General features: G+C 49.4%; 1 pseudogene; it reads right to left on the bottom strand.

Annotated features, from left to right (window-relative positions):
* Positions 1-15,690: 15,690 nt before the first annotated feature.
* On the bottom strand, positions 15,691-17,254 carry LOC101270230 (thimet oligopeptidase-like; annotated as a pseudogene).
* Between the last annotated feature and the right edge of the window lie 385 nt (positions 17,255-17,639).

Raw genomic sequence — 17,639 nt, 5'->3', positions numbered from 1 at the left:
TGTTCTAGGAAGTAGGAAGAGAACAAAGTTCTTGCCCTTACGTACTTTCCATTGTAGTGGGGGAGAGAGATGAATAAATAAGTCAATATATGGAGTGTCAAGCGGTGGTAAATGCTTTGGAGAATAACAAAAGAAGATGAAGAGGTGAGGGAATGTGGTAGGTGATCAGGGAAGTCCCCTCTATTAAGATGTCGATTGAGCAGAGCCTTGAAGTGAGAAACAAGCCACTGGCTATCTGGGAGAGTGGAGATGGGGTGGGAGGGTGTGTTCTGGGAGAGCGGAGATGGGATGGGATGGTGTGTTCTGAAGCAGAAGGAATAGTAGGTGCAAAGTCCCTGAGGCACGAGTGTGCTTGGCATGTTTGAGGAATAGTAAGGAAGGCAGTGTGGCTGGACAGGGGAAAGTGAGTGAGGGCAGGGCAGTAGAGAATGAGATCAGGGGAGGCTGGCAGGGCAAAGGAGGGAGGTGGATGATGTAGGTCCTTGGAAGTCATAGTTTGAACTTCTAATTCAGTTGGAGAGACAGACTGATACTTGTTTATAAAGAGTTCTCAATGCTATGCTAACAACCTGGGCTGTATTCTGTGCTAAGTGAAGATGTTCAAGCAACAGAGCAATCCAGCCAAGTTTATATTTTAGAAAGATAACAGCGTCACTATCCAAGACACGTTGTAGACTATGTATATAGTATGTGTATAGTGTGCTGCTCTTCTATAAACTACAGGATACCTGTTACGTACAAATACTTACATACAAGATACAAGTGTGAATGTAAGCACTTGGGAAATATCTGGAAGAACCACACAAGGAACTGGGAGAGTCGGACAACTTTCCATGTCCCGTATGATTGGAATTCTGAAGGGTACACACACGAACTAATGGACGTGTGCTCCCAGCCTCCGGCTAAGGAGGGAAATTGCAGGCATCAGAATGCTCTTTACCAATCAAGCGCGTTAATGCGCCTGCGTGCTGAGAGTCATGTCGAGACGCCCCGCGGTGGCGCATGCGCGGTAGAAGGAGGTCCGCGAGCTGCGTGGGCTTGTGCCTAGGCGCCTGTGGTTCGTGGCCTTGTGCTGGCACCGGGGACGCCGGGTTGGCGACTTTGGCAGTCCTGGCGTTGGGTGGGCGGTATCTTGGGGGTGACATGAGCCAGTTCGTCGGCCTCCCGGAAAGGTAATACGCCTTGGCCCCTGGGCGTTGCCGGTGGAGCTCAGAGCCCCTGGGCCTGGGCTTCGTCTCTTGTGCTGTCGCCTGTCACAGTGGCCCCCGCGCGCTGGCCCGTCCGCGCTGTGCTAGGGGGTACTGGTCGTCTCGCGGCTCAGTTCACAGTAGCTGAAAGGGACAGTGTGTGATGCTCTGGTTTCTCCCCATCGTTTTAAAAGGGAGGCTCTGGCCATTGCTCCTCGGGTAAAATGCAGGGGGACTGCTTTTTAAGATGGGACTGTCAGTGTTGGGGACCCTCCTTAATTACCAGGATGGAATCCCCTTCAGTTCCTCAAGCTGTGTTGTTTAGGCACAGAAAATGTGAGTAATAGTCACTGGAACTAAGTTTGAGTGAAAAAACGCACCGGTACCGCCGAATTTTCCATCGCAACGGTTGATCTGTGTTGTCTCTTGGAATTATAAAGGGCGTACAGTTGCTTCCTAACCGGTGTCCTTTGAGAGCTCTACCTCTGTACGTTCAAAGGATTAATTTTGAGGCTTTGCTCATACGTGTAGTAAACCCTTTAATTCCCTAAGACCTTCCTTTCCTCCATCTCATACCCCATTAAGCCCGCTTCAGTTTATCTCCTGAATTTCTTCTGAATCTGTCAACTCTTCCTCAACATCCTAATACTGAACTTGCCTGTCTGTTGCAATGAGGTCCTAACCAGTGTCCATATATCTTGTTTCCTTCCAATCCATTCTTCACACAAGAAACCTTAAAAGCAAGTTGGGACATTGCTCATAAACATGGCTCAGAAACATTGTTTTGAGAATAGAAAACAAACTGTTGGCCTTTAACACTCTGCGTGGTCTAGAATCCTGTCTGCTTCTCTGCTACGTGGACTCCAGCTTGGTGGCTCTCCAACTTTACTATGGGTATGCCTCTCTTGTGGATCTTGTTAAATGCAGGCTGTAATTCAGTAGTTCTGGGTGGGGCCTGGATTCTGTGCTTCTAACGAGCTCCTAGGTGACGGTGACCCTGAGAGCAAGGGTCCAGCTCCTGCCTTTCTCCCTTCTTTCTGGAAGAGCAGGACGTCTGCCCCCCCACCCCGGGAGGAGAAAACATCCGCAACGTGACTACTAGTAACCAGCTTCCCTCACAGGCAAGGGACCTTTACCACAGCTCCCTACCATTTTGTCTGAGGCGCAGCAAGCCAAAACACTGACACGCTGAGGTTTGCAGCAAAGAGGAGGTTTATTCACAAGGCAGCCAAGCGAGGAAGTGACGTGACAATAGGTCTCAAATCCGCCTCCCCAAAGGCAAGGGGCTTGGGGTATCTATGGGATAAAGAATAAAGAAGCAGGGCAGTATGAGGCATAGGGAGCATGAGGAAAGGTGATTGGAAAAAGGTGTGCTCATCATTGTTCTGAGTTGGCGTAACTAGGCTACGGGGCTCAGCACATTCTCGGGCTGTAGTTTTCGGCCCTCTGATGGCAGGAGGTCAAAAGGCACTGGCCCAGGTGGAAGATCGGTGGTCCTCTCCAGTCTCAACCAGCTCAGCCTAACTAGACACAGCTGATTCCAAGTTCCTGGACAATACCCGGGGCAAACATCTTATTGCTTATGCTACATGCTATTTGGAGGACGTGCAAGTGTTCAAGCTACCTTGAGGAGTGAAGACAGGATTTGACTAATCCTTACACGTGGTTTCACCTCCAGATGAGCAGAAGAGGCCTGTAGGCTGAATCTGGCTCCTGGCACCTGGAATTGGAGGCAGATGGTTTAAAAACAGGCTCTCCCACCCTCTGTGTTATCTTAGGTAGATAGACTATTGAACCTTCCTGTGCCTGTTTCTCCACCAGCAGCATGGGGACACTCAGAGTCCCTCTCTTGGGGGCTGTTATGGGGGTTCAGTGAGATATAGATGCATGCACAGGCACACGGGAGACACCCAGTGTGTGTTAGCTTCCTGCTTACTTTTATTAGGAGACCAGTATTGTTAGAAGATTTCTGGTTTGGACAACAAATTAGATAGGTGGTCATTACTATAGTTTATGCAACAGCAATTCACATTACCATTTGCAAAAAAGCAGTTGGTTGTCCAGTGGGGATTATAAACATCCATTTACCATGAGCTACTGAACAGATACTTTACACAGTAACTACTTCAAGTACTATTTAAGATCAATTCTCTATGTTGTCTTAAGCAGTTGTTAACCCCCAATTTCGTGAATAGTACCAAGTAAGTCACTTGAACATCAGCTAGAGCAATCTATTTCACTTAGCAAGCCTAAAGCTATAGTTCAACAGTTTTATTTACTGTTCTATGACAAAAATTACTCTCAACAGCTATGCCCTGGATAAGTAATCAGCTAAAGCTAGTTTGACTGACCAAATCTGATTTACTGAGTTAATAAGCCAGTTGATTTAGAAAGGTCTAACGTATATTTCTCATCCATTCAGCATTAAACTGTTTCCCATGCCTAAAATGTCTTTTTTCCCATTCGTACCTATCCAAATTCCTACTTCTGTGCCGTAGGGCTTGGCTGAACTACAACTGCCTTTAGTGACACTTTTCTCACCTGCACAATTGGAGATAATTTTAGTCTCCTCAAGACTCCCACGGGGTTACCTCTGTTGTGACACTTGACGATTTGGTGGCATATTTTATTTTATTTTATTTTAAATAGCCTTCCATTACTCCGTGCACATCAAACAGTAAATGCTTTCTCCTAGTAAAGGTGCATAACAATTTTCTGAACTCTTCTGCTCTGGGCAAGATTCATAAATACACCAGGCAAACATAGTGAAAGAGGAGACAGTACTTGTGTTATATTCAGTTGGGTCTTGATACCTAAGTGTGACTCTTAACCAAGGATTAGGCAGTAATTAAGGACACAGGTTAAAGTTGTTTAGAGTGTGTCCTAAAGTCTCACTGGCAGAATTTAAATCTCTACTCTGGAAATTGTAGACCTGAGACAGATTACTTCCCTAAACTTCATTTCCTACATCTGAGGAAGATAATAGTATCTACCTTGCAGTAGACTGAATAGTACCATTGCCCCCAAATGTCCACCTTCTAATCCCCAGAACCTGTGAATGTCACCTTAAATGGCAGAAGGGACTTTGCCAATGGGATGAAAGTAAGGGTTTTGAGATGGGGAGATTCTTCTGGCCTACCTGGATGGACCCAGATGTAACCACTGGTGTTCTCGTAAGAGAGAGGCAGAGGGAGTTTTTACTCCAAAGAGAATGTGATGATGAAGTTGGGGTTGGATTGATGTGGCCAGAAGTCAAGGAATGCTGTCAAGGAAACAGATTCTCCCTTAGAGCCTCTAGAAGGTGGATGGACGGCCTTGTCAACTCCTGGTTCCAGCCCAGGGAAACTGGTTTTGGACCTCTGTCTTCCAGAACCATAAGAGAATGAGTGTGTTTTGTTTTACGCAAGCTCATTGGTAGTAATTTGTTACAGCAGCCATAGGGAACTAATGCGTACCTCATAGGAACTATTTCTCCAATTAAAATGTGTGACTGGAAACACACTTGGTGGCATGTCTGACACCCGGTAGGTATGCTACTGTGGGTAGTTCTTGGAAACTAAAGCCTTGGTTTTTGAGGAATCATCAAAACCAGTACAATGGTTGCCATGTTCCTCCTTGTTCATCCTGGTGACAAACCTGTAGAGAGAGCTCCATCCTTTCCCACAGGACACCCACCCCTAGTACTTACGGGGAAGAGGTTATGTCTCACTTCAGGCACCTTCCTCTTTTCCTTTCTACTTTTTTTTTTTCATTAATCTTCATCCAACTGGCCTTTCTAAGTTAAAAAAAAAAACAAGACAAAACCATTTCTCAATGGATTCAGATACTACCCCAAGTTAATAATCCAACCATGTTCTTGTTCTTCCGGGTCTCATCACCAGAAATTTCTGAGCTGAAATCCTCTCTAGTTTCTAGGATCAGTCACTTTCTAATTTCTCCCTTCTCAAGTTCAGAGTCTTGTCAGTTTAGTCCCTTCCCTAACCACAACATCTATTAAGGTGACACAGCAAAGTGATGAAAGTCTCGACGGTCTGGTTTTCATCCTGGGTTTCTGCCCGCTACTTACTATGTGGCATTAGACAAGCTATTCAACCCCTCTGGGCCTCAGTTTCCCCCAAAAAAGGTGAATATTATGAACATTACCTACCTATAGGTTTGCCATTATGAGGATTAAGTGAGTTAATATTTGCTAAGCACTTAGAAGATTACTTGTTATAGTCTAAGCACTACAGTTGTGCTTGTTAATAATAATAAATGCAATTCCAAGCGTATAACTTACTCAACTTTCTGTCATAACTTTGAAGTGTTGGTCTATCTGTTGGCCAGCGTTGCAGGTAAATGAGTCGAGGCATGGGCTGAGGCATTGCTACCAGTGAGTGGTGTGTTCCCAGAACTAGGAACAGCCGTGTGAAATAGGTAGCGGTTCTACGTGGAGACAGGGCAGACTGGAAAATAACAGCGCTGGGAAGGAGGTGTGGTGTCCATAGGTTTGGTGTCAGAGCTGCTGCCTGCTGAAGCACCGATGCCGGCCTAAGCCGTAAATGGGGGGGGGGGCTGGGGAAAACAGGGGCAGAATAGAAAGGGAAAACAGGGGAAGAACGGAGAAAGATAGCCTAGGGAGGAGGTGTGGTGTCCATAGCTTCGGGGTCAGAGGTGCTGCCTGCTGCAGCACCGATGATACCCGAAGCCGTAAATGGGGTGCTGGGGAAAAGGGGGGCAGAATGGAAAGGGACAACAGGCGCAGAACGGAAAACGATAGCCTGGGAAGGAGGTGTGGTGTCCATAGCTTCGGGGTCAGAGGTGCTGCCTGCTGCAGCACCGATGACACCCGAAGCCGTAAATGGGGTGCTGGGGAAATGGGGGGCAGAATGGAAAGGGACAACAGGGGCAGAACGGAAAACGATAGCCTGGGAAGGAGGTGTGGTGTCCATAGCTTCGGGGTCAGAGGTGCTGCCTGCTGCAGCACCGATGACACCCGAAGCCGTAAATGGGGTGCTGGGGAAAAGGGGGGCAGAATGGAAAGGGACAACAGGGGCAGAACGGAAAACGATAGCCTGGGAAGGAGGTGTGGTGTCCATAGCTTCGGGGTCAGAGGTGCTGCCTGCTGCAGCACCGATGACACCCGAAGCCGTAAATGGGGTGCTGGGGAAAAGGGGGGCAGAATGGAAAGGGACAACAGGGGCAGAACGGAAAACGATAGCCTGGGAAGGAGGTGTGGTGTCCATAGCTTCGGGGTCAGAGGTGCTGCCTGCTGCAGCACCGATGACACCCGAAGCCGTAAATGGGGTGCTGGGGAAAAGGGGGGCAGAATGGAAAGGGACAACAGGGGCAGAACGGAAAACGATAGCCTGGGAAGGAGGTGTGGTGTCCATAGCTTCGGGGTCAGAGGTGCTGCCTGCTGCAGCACCGATGACACCCGAAGCCGTAAATGGGGTGCTGGGGAAAAGGGGGGCAGAATGGAAAGGGACAACAGGGGCAGAACGGAAAACGATAGCCTGGGAAGGAGGTGTGGTGTCCATAGCTTCGGGGTCAGAGGTGCTGCCTGCTGCAGCACCGATGACACCCGAAGCCATAAATGGGGTGCTGGGGAAAAGAGGGGCAGAATGGAAAGGGAGAACAGGGGCAGAACGGAAAACGATAGCCTGGGAAGGAGGTGTGGTGTCCATAGCTTTGGGGTGAGATGGGCTGCCTGCCTGATCTGAGAAAAGCGAGTGAAAGTGGGAGAGCTTCTCCCTAGCTGCTAACTCTTCTCAAGGTCTAGCCCGCTCTGAACACTGGCCGGCTCAGCCTGGGTGTTGACATTGCATTGTACGTGTCACAGAGCAAGGGCGGGTCAGGGGGTGGTATGGGGGCCCCACACAAGCCCAGGCCCTGGAGAAACCCGGCCCGAGGGCAAAGAGCCCGACCCCTTCTGGGCTTTCTAGCGGCTGGGACTTGTCGCTGTGGGTGGCAGGTGTTTGGCACCGGATGGGTCACCATGCGGAGACTGTTGGGGACTGTGGAAGTCTTCTCCTCCAGAGCTCACCCTGCCTGGGCACCGGCTCTGCAGACCCCTCAGCCCTGGCTATGTATCGGCCAGCCCTTCCCCGCAACGGGGCCCAGAGGCCAGAGCATGCCCAGAGCTGAGTGGAGGAGGCACCCAGAGTTTGCCAGGCTGTGGCCCGCCACCTCCGTGGACCTCCCCAGCTTGTCCGCGAGCCCTGGAGACAGGAGCGCCTTCTCCAGGGCTGCTGAGCTACCAGCATCACCATGAGCCAGGCGGTGAAGGTTTCTGAGCAGGGGATGCAGAGCCCTGACGCGACTGGATGCTGCACCCCACGATGTCCCTTCCTGGCAGGTAGGTTCTTTCTTCATTTGTTTTTCGAAATTTGGTAAAAGAACACTTAAACCTTCGACTGTTCTTCAGGGTATACAGATGGTAGTGGCTTAGCCGGGATTCGAAGCAAGCCTGTGTGATTCCAGAGCTCGTGCTCTGGACTCTGGTGCCTCCTTATCATATATGCTTCATGTGTTACTTTTAGCCCTAAGTGCCATACCTGTAATGAACACATACACTGCCCTGTAGGAGGTGTTCTTTTGTTCAACGCGTGAATTGGTCATCCACCACACTGGGTTCTAATCTCAGAAGATAGGTCAGGGACCACCAGTTGTCAGCATAGCACCATCCCACATTTCTAATTGAGGCTTGCAGCCTAGATTTGTCCCTTTGGTCTAGTTTGAAGGATCCAGGTATGTAAAGCTTATATTCTAGATAAATCAGGGGCTCTCCTGAAAGGAATTCATCAATGAATTATTCTGTATGGATTAGAAGCCAGTTTCTCTGGCCTTCCTGGAGTATATCCAGTAAGGCATCTCATTCATGTCTAGAAAGCAAATATATCATTTATTGCAACTTCAGCATGGAGCGATGTATTGGTTTAAAATAAAGTACGATCAACACGATTTGGTCATTGTGAGTATGCCGGCTGGGTCCACTCTTTACTACACATATGTAACTCTAGAGCTTCTTACGCCCCATAGAGGAGACATACTCTTGTGTGTCTAGGACAAGGGAAACGTGTGTTGTTATTCAGGAGCTGGAAGCTACAGCATGACAGGAAAGAACTGAAAAATCCTGGTCTTGGTCTACACATCACTTTACCTTGTTCGAATCTTGTTTCTTTGGCTTGCTTCATTGGAGTGTTTTCTCTCTCCTGGGACTGACATTGTGTGTTATATATCAGGCATGTAACATGTAGAAGTTTCAGAACCAGTGAAACTTTGTATATTTTTGTTTAAAATCTATTTAAAATCACACTGGGCATAATTCATATATTCCAAAAGTAGTTTGACCCTCTGCTCATGAGATTCTTTTTATGGTATGTCAAAGCAAATTTGGACTTCCATCCCCAATAAACTTTGAGGTTGGAGGACACAAAAGCTTTTGCTCAGACCTAAATTCTGTCTGAAGAAAAAGGGTAACTATTATAAGCCCTTTCTAACCTCTCCAGGAGCAGAAATGATTTACAGCTATGGCATTGAACGATAATTTCTTGATCTCATTTGAGAAGAGCTCAGTGAGAAACCGTGTCTTGATTTTTGTTTGTTGGTTCCCTGTTTTCTTGTCTTGCTTACCAACAATCCACTGTAATCCATGAGTGAGTATGGCAGCAGGCTGAGTGTTCCCTGGAGCTCATTAAGTGAACGTTTTTTCCTAAAATGACTTTTGTCTCCTTGTTTTCAGCCCCTCTTCTTTCCTCTGTCCTTTACTATAACCAGGGCTCAGCAAAAGCTGCCTGGCTTTGTGCAGACCCTACTTAGGGTAGTCTTTTCTTCATTATTTTATTCATGGCCCCTCCATTTCATTGTTTGCCTTCTCGAAATGTGTTGAAATCTTTCTGTGGTTGATGACTTCCACAATGTCTTGGCTTTTATTGGTTGATTAATTTTGGTATTTCTGCAGTTTTATTTAAACATGGTTTCAGGAGGACCAGAAAGTAAATATATTTCCTAGTCTGCCATCTTGAGCTGAAAATCCCCGTGGATTTTAGCATCCAATGTTCCCATGGGCAAAAAACCCAACCTTGGCATTAATAGATGTACACTCAAGATTTCAGCTTTTCTTGAGCAATCACTAAGGATTTAATATGCGGTCACTTGTAATGGGAAAATAATAACTATCTCATGGCGTTGATTTGAGGATTAACTTAGATAATGGACAAGAAAATGCTTTGTAAGGTTTTAAAATCTATAAAAAATGTTTTTTGTTATTATTTGATTTGTTGCTATTTCACCTTTAGCTGACAGTTGTTTGTGACCTTGCTTATGTGAGAAAATGCCTTCTGGTTTATTGTTTTGAAAGCCAGATGATATTTTTCAATAGCTCAGTGGAAATGGCATCATTTGTGAAGTTGAAGGGTGAAGGCATAAATGTTTCTTGACATTTGAATCAACTATTGGTCTTCTGGGGCTTGTCCTTATTCTCCTGCAGTCTCTAATCAACATGGCATCCAGAGAGATCCTGTTAAAACATAAGTCAGATCATGTCACTCAAGTCTCTTCAATGGCTTCTTCACAGGAAAAGCAAAGTCCTCAAAGTGCCTCCACAGCCCTAGAAATCTGGGCCTCTGTTTCCTCTCTGACTGTTTCCTTCTCCTCTCCACTTTGCTCCCTCTGTTTTCCACACACTGACATCCTTTCTGCTCCTTGGATACTCCAAGCCCACTCTTGCCTCATTGCCTTTCCATCTGACTGTTCCCTCTGCTTGTACTATTCACTTCCCAGATATGCACCTTGCTCCCTCTCACAACCTTAGGTTCCCTCGTAAATTTTATCTTCCCCAGAAAGCCCTCAGTGATCACTTAGTTTCCGATCGCAGCCTCCTCCTACCAGCTAACAATCTCCATCCCCCTTCCCTGCTTGCTGTTTTTCTCCAGCACTTACCTGATATACTAGTTATTCTACCCATTTGTTCAATTTTTATTTACGTATTTACACTTACGATTTTATATTTGCTTCTTTACTTTTGTCTCTCCCCTCAGCTCGAGAGAGGCTATATTCATCTGTGTTAATCACTGCTGTGTTTCCTGAACATGCCTAGAAAACATCCTGAAGAAGGGTGCCTGAAATTTGGTAAGGGATCCATCAATTTTCTTGGCTGAATGAAGAAATATGTTCATAAATTACTGAACAAATCTCTGGGGTTTCTGAATTAAGGACTAATGGGAAGAGGAAGGCAAATGGTTGGGACAGGGTACGGCAAGAAGTAGTATTTGGAGTACTCTGATAGCTATCCTAATAGATAACATTTTGTTCATTTAAATAGTTTGAACGAGAGAGCCGGGAACTAGGGACACACAGCATCGAGGTTTTATAATGCATTCCGTAGAGTTCTTTTCAAGTGTGTTCAAATATCATTGAAAATATATGCATGCATATAAACCTCTGTTACTTGATTTAGTGCTTTACAAGAGCCCCTCAAGGAAGGGGTAGTAGCAACTCTCAGTATCCTTCCTTTACGATGAGCTTACTTTATTCAAAATTACATCATAATTTATTTGTAACTGTGAAACTAGACTTAGTTATTTAGTAGACCCCCCCCAGAAACCTATGACGTTAATAACACCAACAAAAATGTGTTCAGTTTCCAGTGACACACACACTACAGACTCAATTATGTGTCATCCATTTTAATGAAGGGAAGAAGTGATTTAACAGACACAGAGCAAACAGAATATGAAGTTTTGTCCTCCATTAATATTAGTAATGGATAAAGTGGGCTCCAACGCCTTCAAGGTAGCTTGAGACCCATCATCTCTGTGTCATGGGCAGGGGGATGCTCGGCCAGGATGTCTTTCTCTGTCACTGAGAAAAATTTCCATAATATATGATGATACTTACTGAAACAGATATGGGGCATTTGGGTAATTAGGAATCCGTTAGCATATTTTTCCGGAAGCCTTGACTACAAAACGAAGATAGTAGATTTGGGCACTTCCAGCTATGCAGAAGTTGTTTGGGTATTCATCTTTATGCCGAATGAAGTAAGCTTATTTCATCTCTGCAGCTTCCCATATACCATTTTCCCACCTCTGTTTTGTGTTTGGAAAGACTTTTAGAAATGAAAAGTCAAGTTAAAAAGTGAGTGACGGGCTTCCCTGGTGGCTCAGTGGTTGAGAGTCCGCCTGCCGATGCAGGGGACACGGGTTCGTGCCCCGGTCCGGGAAGATCCCACATGTCGCGGAGCGGCTAGGCCCGTGAGCCATGGCCGCTGAGCCTGCGCGTCCGGAGCCTGTGCTCCGCAACGGGAGAGGCCACAGCAGTGAGAGGCCCGTGTACCGCAAAAAAAAGAAAAGAAAGTGAGTGACAACTTAAATGATATATGGACTATTTTGCTGACTTACAAGAGCATGCAGAATTAAATATGACCCAGTTGAAATGTTAATTTTATTTTAATGTGTATATTGGGGTGGAGTCTTAAAGGTGCCAGAAAACAAGCATTCACCCGTCCTGTTTGGAACTGCAGCACACAGGCACCTTCAGTTACCAGTTCTGTTCGTTCCACAGAATCGTCTTGGGAAAACATAACTGTTTTTTATGTACCTGGTATATATCCTAATTAGTTTGAAGAATTTCCCAAATACCTGTTAATATGTAGTTCTCCAATTCCAATCTTGCCACGTCCTGTACCAGTGACACAGCACATAGGAGTTTTATTTCTCTTTCTTTCTCTGGGTTGCTGAGAACCCAACGAAAGAACAATGGAATGGCATCAAAGAGATCAGGGTTCTTGACTCAGATTTGCCATAAAATAATAGTGTCCTCTTGGGAAAATTATAGTTATTCTAGGCCCCTTTCCTTTTCTTTACTTTGACAGAGCTGCACTAGATGACCCCAAGTAACACTGCGCTCTTTGCAGTAGTAGCTTAGACGTTATTGGTTTTCTGAAACAAATGAAGACAGTGACACAGGAAACTGTGCAACATCTCTGTGACTATGTTTTCTTAGAGTTGCCTCCATTTTACAGATGATAAGATGGCTGAGCACAGAAGTAGGTGTTTTGACCAGAGGTTCCAGAGTAGATGGAACTGAACCACAAGTTTCCTTCATTCCTGAAGCTCACTTAGCCAAAACATAGGCTTCTGAATATTAAGCTGTAAAGCATATTATCAGTATGCTTTAAAAGAAGCGGTTCTTCTAGGATTTCTAATTACTAGCAGGCGGTTTTGAAATTCTTAGAAGACCATCTAATTTTGTGAGATTTACAGCTCTATTTTCCTGTCAAGCAAGTTGTATTAGTGCCAGACAATCACCTGAGCTTCTGGATGCTTCTCTGAACCTCTTGACTTTTTCTTCTTGCTATCTGAAATTCATGCCAGATAAGCCTTTTTGTAGAGAGCATGTACAGACTTGTCTATTTTCATATAAGAAAGCGATGCAGTGAGCCAGGTCGGGGGTTAAGCCCTCATTCTCAGAGTGGTGTTGAGCTCCTGGTGAAATATTATCATCATTTCCTCAGAATAGAAAAGCAGTTATCTCAAGTTTTTAATGCCATTAACTATTTATACATTTATGTATAATACATATATTTATTGTACCTACGAGGTGTGCTCTCTTTGGGAAGTACAAAGCTATTTGAGACGTAAGTTGTTCGTTTGTTTGTTTTCCCACAAATACTGTGACCCTTTGAGCAGGAAGGTCTATGTTTTACTAACATCTAGAACAAGCAGCTAACACGGTGTCCAAGATGTAGTCAATAAATATGAAATAGGTAAATGAACACATTTCTAAGGAAGGGCCAGGACATGAACAAATAGAAAATTTTCATTTTCAGTCACAAAGCCACAACAGACATAAAAATGATACAGACAACAAGTGCTACGGTCATTCAAAGAAGGCATAGAATTGATACAACAAGGATCTCCTCTATGGCACAGGGAACTGTACTCAATATTTTGTAATAACTTATAAGGGAAAAGAATCTGAAAACGGAATCACTGTGCTGTACACCTGAAATGGACACGACATCGTAAATCAACTATATTTCAATTAAAAACCAAACAAACAGACAACAGCAACAACAAAAAACCAGAGAGGTCATAGAAGTTCTTATGAGATTCCAGAAGAGAAGAGAAGCCAAATGAGGACGGGAGAGGAGGCTTTTGAATCGGTTCAGAGGAGAAGTCACAGAAGAACTAGTCTTTGATCTGAACTTGAGATTAAGCTTAAGATGCATTAATCTGAATTAATTAAGATTGCAACACAGGGATATTACAGATGAAGGTAATCACATAAACTTACTCTACTGAAACTTGCAGAGGTTATGAGTGTTGTTCAAGATCCCAAAGCAAGTGCATTGTGGAATCAGAATTTTAAGTGAGGCCTAATGAACTAAAAACAAAGAAACACAGAAACAAGCCCTTCCTGTGACACCACGTTGCCTTTGAAGTCGTTTTTTTTTTGGCGGGTTGGCAGAAACTGGTTCCAGTGTTTCTTGCAGGAATGACTGGCCACAGGACTGGGCGTCGTAGCTTCCTGCCAGGCGGCCGAAGGTCGCAGGCAGGTGGGTCACTGGGACACACGCGGAGGGGCTCCTGCCCGGCTCCCTGGCCGCTCAGTGCCCCTGCCCCAGAGCGGGGGTGGGGGCCCCAAAGCAGCCTTGTCTGAGTCCCCTGCCACTAGAGAGAGTATTGGCCCAACACTTGTAGAAAACGGGGACCTTGCTGGCAGTTCAGTGGAGGGACACAAATAAATCTTTGCCGACTTTCTGCTGAAGCTCACGAGGGTTCACTCCTAAGCCTCTTACAAGGTCAGCTGCCGAGGCTGCGAGAGATGAGTCGGGGCTCGCCCTCCACCACGGAGAGATCGCTGGTTAAAGCGCTCACGAGGGAGTGAACCGCGTGTCCGCACCGACACGCACGGGCAGACCTCGTCGATGCCTTCTGTTCGGGGTATGAAGCCCTCTCCTGCCTCTTCCAGGCTCTCTAGAAAGCATGTGCAGAGCCTCCCACCCCACCCTCGGACTCCGCGGGCCACAGCTGGAGGGACCAGCCAAGGAACCGTGGCAGGAAGAGGCCAGAGGTCAGCGGGCCTCGGCCGGAGCCCGTCAGTCGGTCCCCATTCACACACCACCAGACGATCCTCTTGACCTGGGCAGTAGCCGCCAACCGACCGCTGAGGTGAGCCCGGTGCGCGCTTGGCTACCTGGCATGGCTGGGAACCCCAGGATCTCCTGGCAGAGGCGGGCATTCTCCTGGGCCGGGTCCGCGGGCGTCTGCATGTGCAGGGCCTGAACCACCTTGGCCAGGACGATCTGGCACAGGTTGAAGAGGCCTGGGGGGCGGGAGGAAGGAGACGGGGGGCTGGCACCGTGTCCAGGCCGCGCTTTCCAGCCGGGCAGACCGGAAGCCCCCTTCCCTTCCCTCGGTCCGGCCGCATCTGGGTTGGCCTCCCGGGACTTGATGAGCTTGTCCAGCAGCTCCTGAGGGACGGTGCTGCCCGTGCCCCACCAAGACTGGCAGCAGCGCCAGGGCCTCCCAGGGCACGGCGCCCCCGGCCCCAGAGTCTTCCCTCTGGTTCTCATCACCGGCTGTCACCAGACTTGCATGCAACGTTCTTTTCTTTTCTCTTGTCGTCTTTACGTCCCTCAGCCACACAACACGGTGAAGCCCTGACGCTCGCTGCCGCGTCGATACACCCTGAGAACACGATGCTCAGCGAGAGAAGTCATACACAGAAGGACACACAGGGCGTGACCCCACTGAGGGGAAACGTCCAGAGCAGGTAGATCCACAGAGTCAGCGAGTGGGTTCCTGGTTGTCAGGGGCTGGCGAGGGGACGGAGTGATAGCTAAGGGCGTGAGGGACATTTTCGGGGTGACGGAAATGGTCCAAAGCAGTAGTGACGTCTGTACAGCTCAGTAAACTGTCCGCACACGCCCCGGTGCAGCCTGTGAGAGCATCGCGCTCAGGATGAAGGGCTGACCACAGGAAGACTGAACGAGCAGTGGGTCCTGGGCCCAGACGCTCAGCTGGCGCCCCCCACGTGGGGAAGTCACTGGGACTTGCTGAGCCTCCACGGAGACTGGCAGCAGCCCCCGAGCTCACAGGGCACTGCGCCCCCGGCCCCAGAGCCTTCCCTCTGGTTCTCATCACCGGCTGTCAGCAGACTTGCAGGCAACGTTCCTTTCTTTTCTTTTGTCTTTTTCCAAGGCAACTCTTGAGTGCATGTATTTAACATGCAGGGAACCAGCCCTGACTCCTTGATCTGGGTCTTCCAGCCTCTAGAGCCTCGAGGACATCCATTTCCGTTATTTATGCGCCCAGTGCCTGGGGTCTGATGATGGAAGCTGACACCGAGGGCGTCACCACGTGCGGGGTGATGTCAGTGGATGAATCCCATGGCGAGGGCCTGCCTGAGGACCACGCACGCCCGGGCCCTCCCCGCCCCCTGCCTGCAGCCCTGCGCCTGGGAGCGGAGCTGGTGCATCGCGTGCCCGACGTCGTGGAAGTTGGTGTCCCGCTCATCATGCTGCAGCAGGGAGGGCAGGTTGGGCGTAGGCTTGGTGAAGTTGGCCACCGTGGCCGCGATGGCGATCTGGCAGCTCCCATCGTGCTGTAGGCAGCCCGGCTGCAGGCCGAAGCAGGCCGCGTGCCCGGACTTCCCCACCCTGCGGAGGGACGTGGATGGGGCCCCGCTTCGACAGAGGAGCCCCGGCCCACGGCCGACAGGTTCCCCCACGCACGCACCGAGGATAGAGGTCAGGTAGAACTTGCCGATGGATGACCTTGCCCGAGGCCGCGTCCCAGACCGTTTAGAGCCTCACGTCTTCGTGACACATGCTGGTGCCCTCCTCCAGGTCGAAAGTCAGCCCCAGCAGCTCCTGGGAGATGCCCAGCAGCCCGCGTGTGAGCGCCTGCATGGGGAAAGCCTCATTGAGCAGGTACTGGTTCACGTGGTAGCGCGTCTCCTCCCCCGGTTCATGTAGTAGCGCAGGTCCCAGGCGTTGATGGGGCCGTCCAAGTGCAGGCCCCGCCTCTGGCACTCGGCCTTCTTTAGCTCCAGGATCACGGCCGCTCCTGCTCCCCAAGGGGCTTCAGCTTCTGGGCCAGCTCACCTGCGGGCGGAGGGGAGAGGCGCGGCTACGTCCCTGGGGCGGCCCCCCAGCCACCCCCGACCCCGCGCCCCTCGAGGCAGAATGAAGGGTCTGGGAAGGTGACCCCCAAGGGCTGACACAGTGGGGTCTCAGGCAGCACCACGTCCGGTCAAGGTCCGCCTGACCCCGTCCCCACTGGGACTCAGGGGGAGGCGGTGTTACCTAGGACAGTGGCCACCACCTGGCTGGTCTTGTCCATGTTCATCTCCAGCACGGAGTCGGCCTGCGTGCGGAACCCCAGCAGGCGGGACTTCAAGGCCTGCAGCCTCACCAGCTCCCTGAGGATCACGCAGTTCTCCTGGAACCCAGAGACGGAAGGCGCTGGGGACCGAGGGCCACGGCCTCCCCGCGGGCCCCGGGCCAGGTCTCTGCAGGCGGGCAGGGCTCCCAGGCCACTGGCGGGCACAGCCAATCCCCCTCCCTCCTCCTCCTGGCCCGGATTTCTAGACACTTTGGTGCTGTCCTAACACGTGGTCTTTATTAACACAGGTCCTTTTGGAACCAGAAACGGCATGAACGTGATGGGCTCTAAGGCCAAGGGCAGGAAGAAATGCGGCCAGTCTTTCCAGGAGCCACCAAGGGGCCTCCCCGGGCTCAACAAGACAAACACGGCTGCCGTGCAGACAGTGGCTCAACCCCACGGCGCCCGAACACCCAGCCCCTGGACGGTGAGACAGCTGTTGCTGCAGGTGGCCCGTGGCTCACTGATGAGGCCCGGCCCCAGGCGTACGCCACCTTCTCTGGGGCCACCTCTCCGGTCTGCAGTGGGGTTCTCCTGGGAGCCCCCAGTCACCACGGGACCAGCGTGGCCTGTCTGTAGCCCAAGAAGGTGGGGACACAAGACTGTCCCCCCTGCCCCCCGCATCACCCGCGAGGCCGAACGAGCACCAGTGGTGTCTGCGGGGAAGATGAAGGGCTCACGCACAGCCCCCATCTACAGAAGCACAGACTGCAGCCACCTGCGCTATGGAACAAACACAAGTGTCCGTGCAGGACGCGATGTCTGACTGTCAAGGCCATGCCCGGGCCACAGTGAGAAGGTGCATCCCCCATGCAAGCCACAGAGAGGGGATGGGGGGGCCATCTGCGATTCTGAGCTCATCGGGCATCACCCCAGAGGGAGAGGGAGAGGGAGAGAGGTAGACAGAAGTACAGAGGGAGAGAAAGAGAGAGGGAGGGAGAGAAAGAGAGAGGGAGGGAGAGACGTCTCTCCCTTTCCTGGGGGTTCTCTAGTGCAGCCAAGGCTGAAAACCACTGCATTTTGGGAGATGGGTCCTCGTGGAAGAGTTAAATAGTAGCTCATGGCATTATCGACACAT

This window comes from Orcinus orca, chromosome 6, assembly GCF_937001465.1.
Source record: "Orcinus orca chromosome 6, mOrcOrc1.1, whole genome shotgun sequence".
Classification (NCBI taxonomy): domain Eukaryota; kingdom Metazoa; phylum Chordata; class Mammalia; order Artiodactyla; family Delphinidae; genus Orcinus; species Orcinus orca.
The sequence above is the reverse complement of the archived record's forward strand: the minus strand, read 5'-3'. Positions and strand labels throughout refer to the sequence as shown.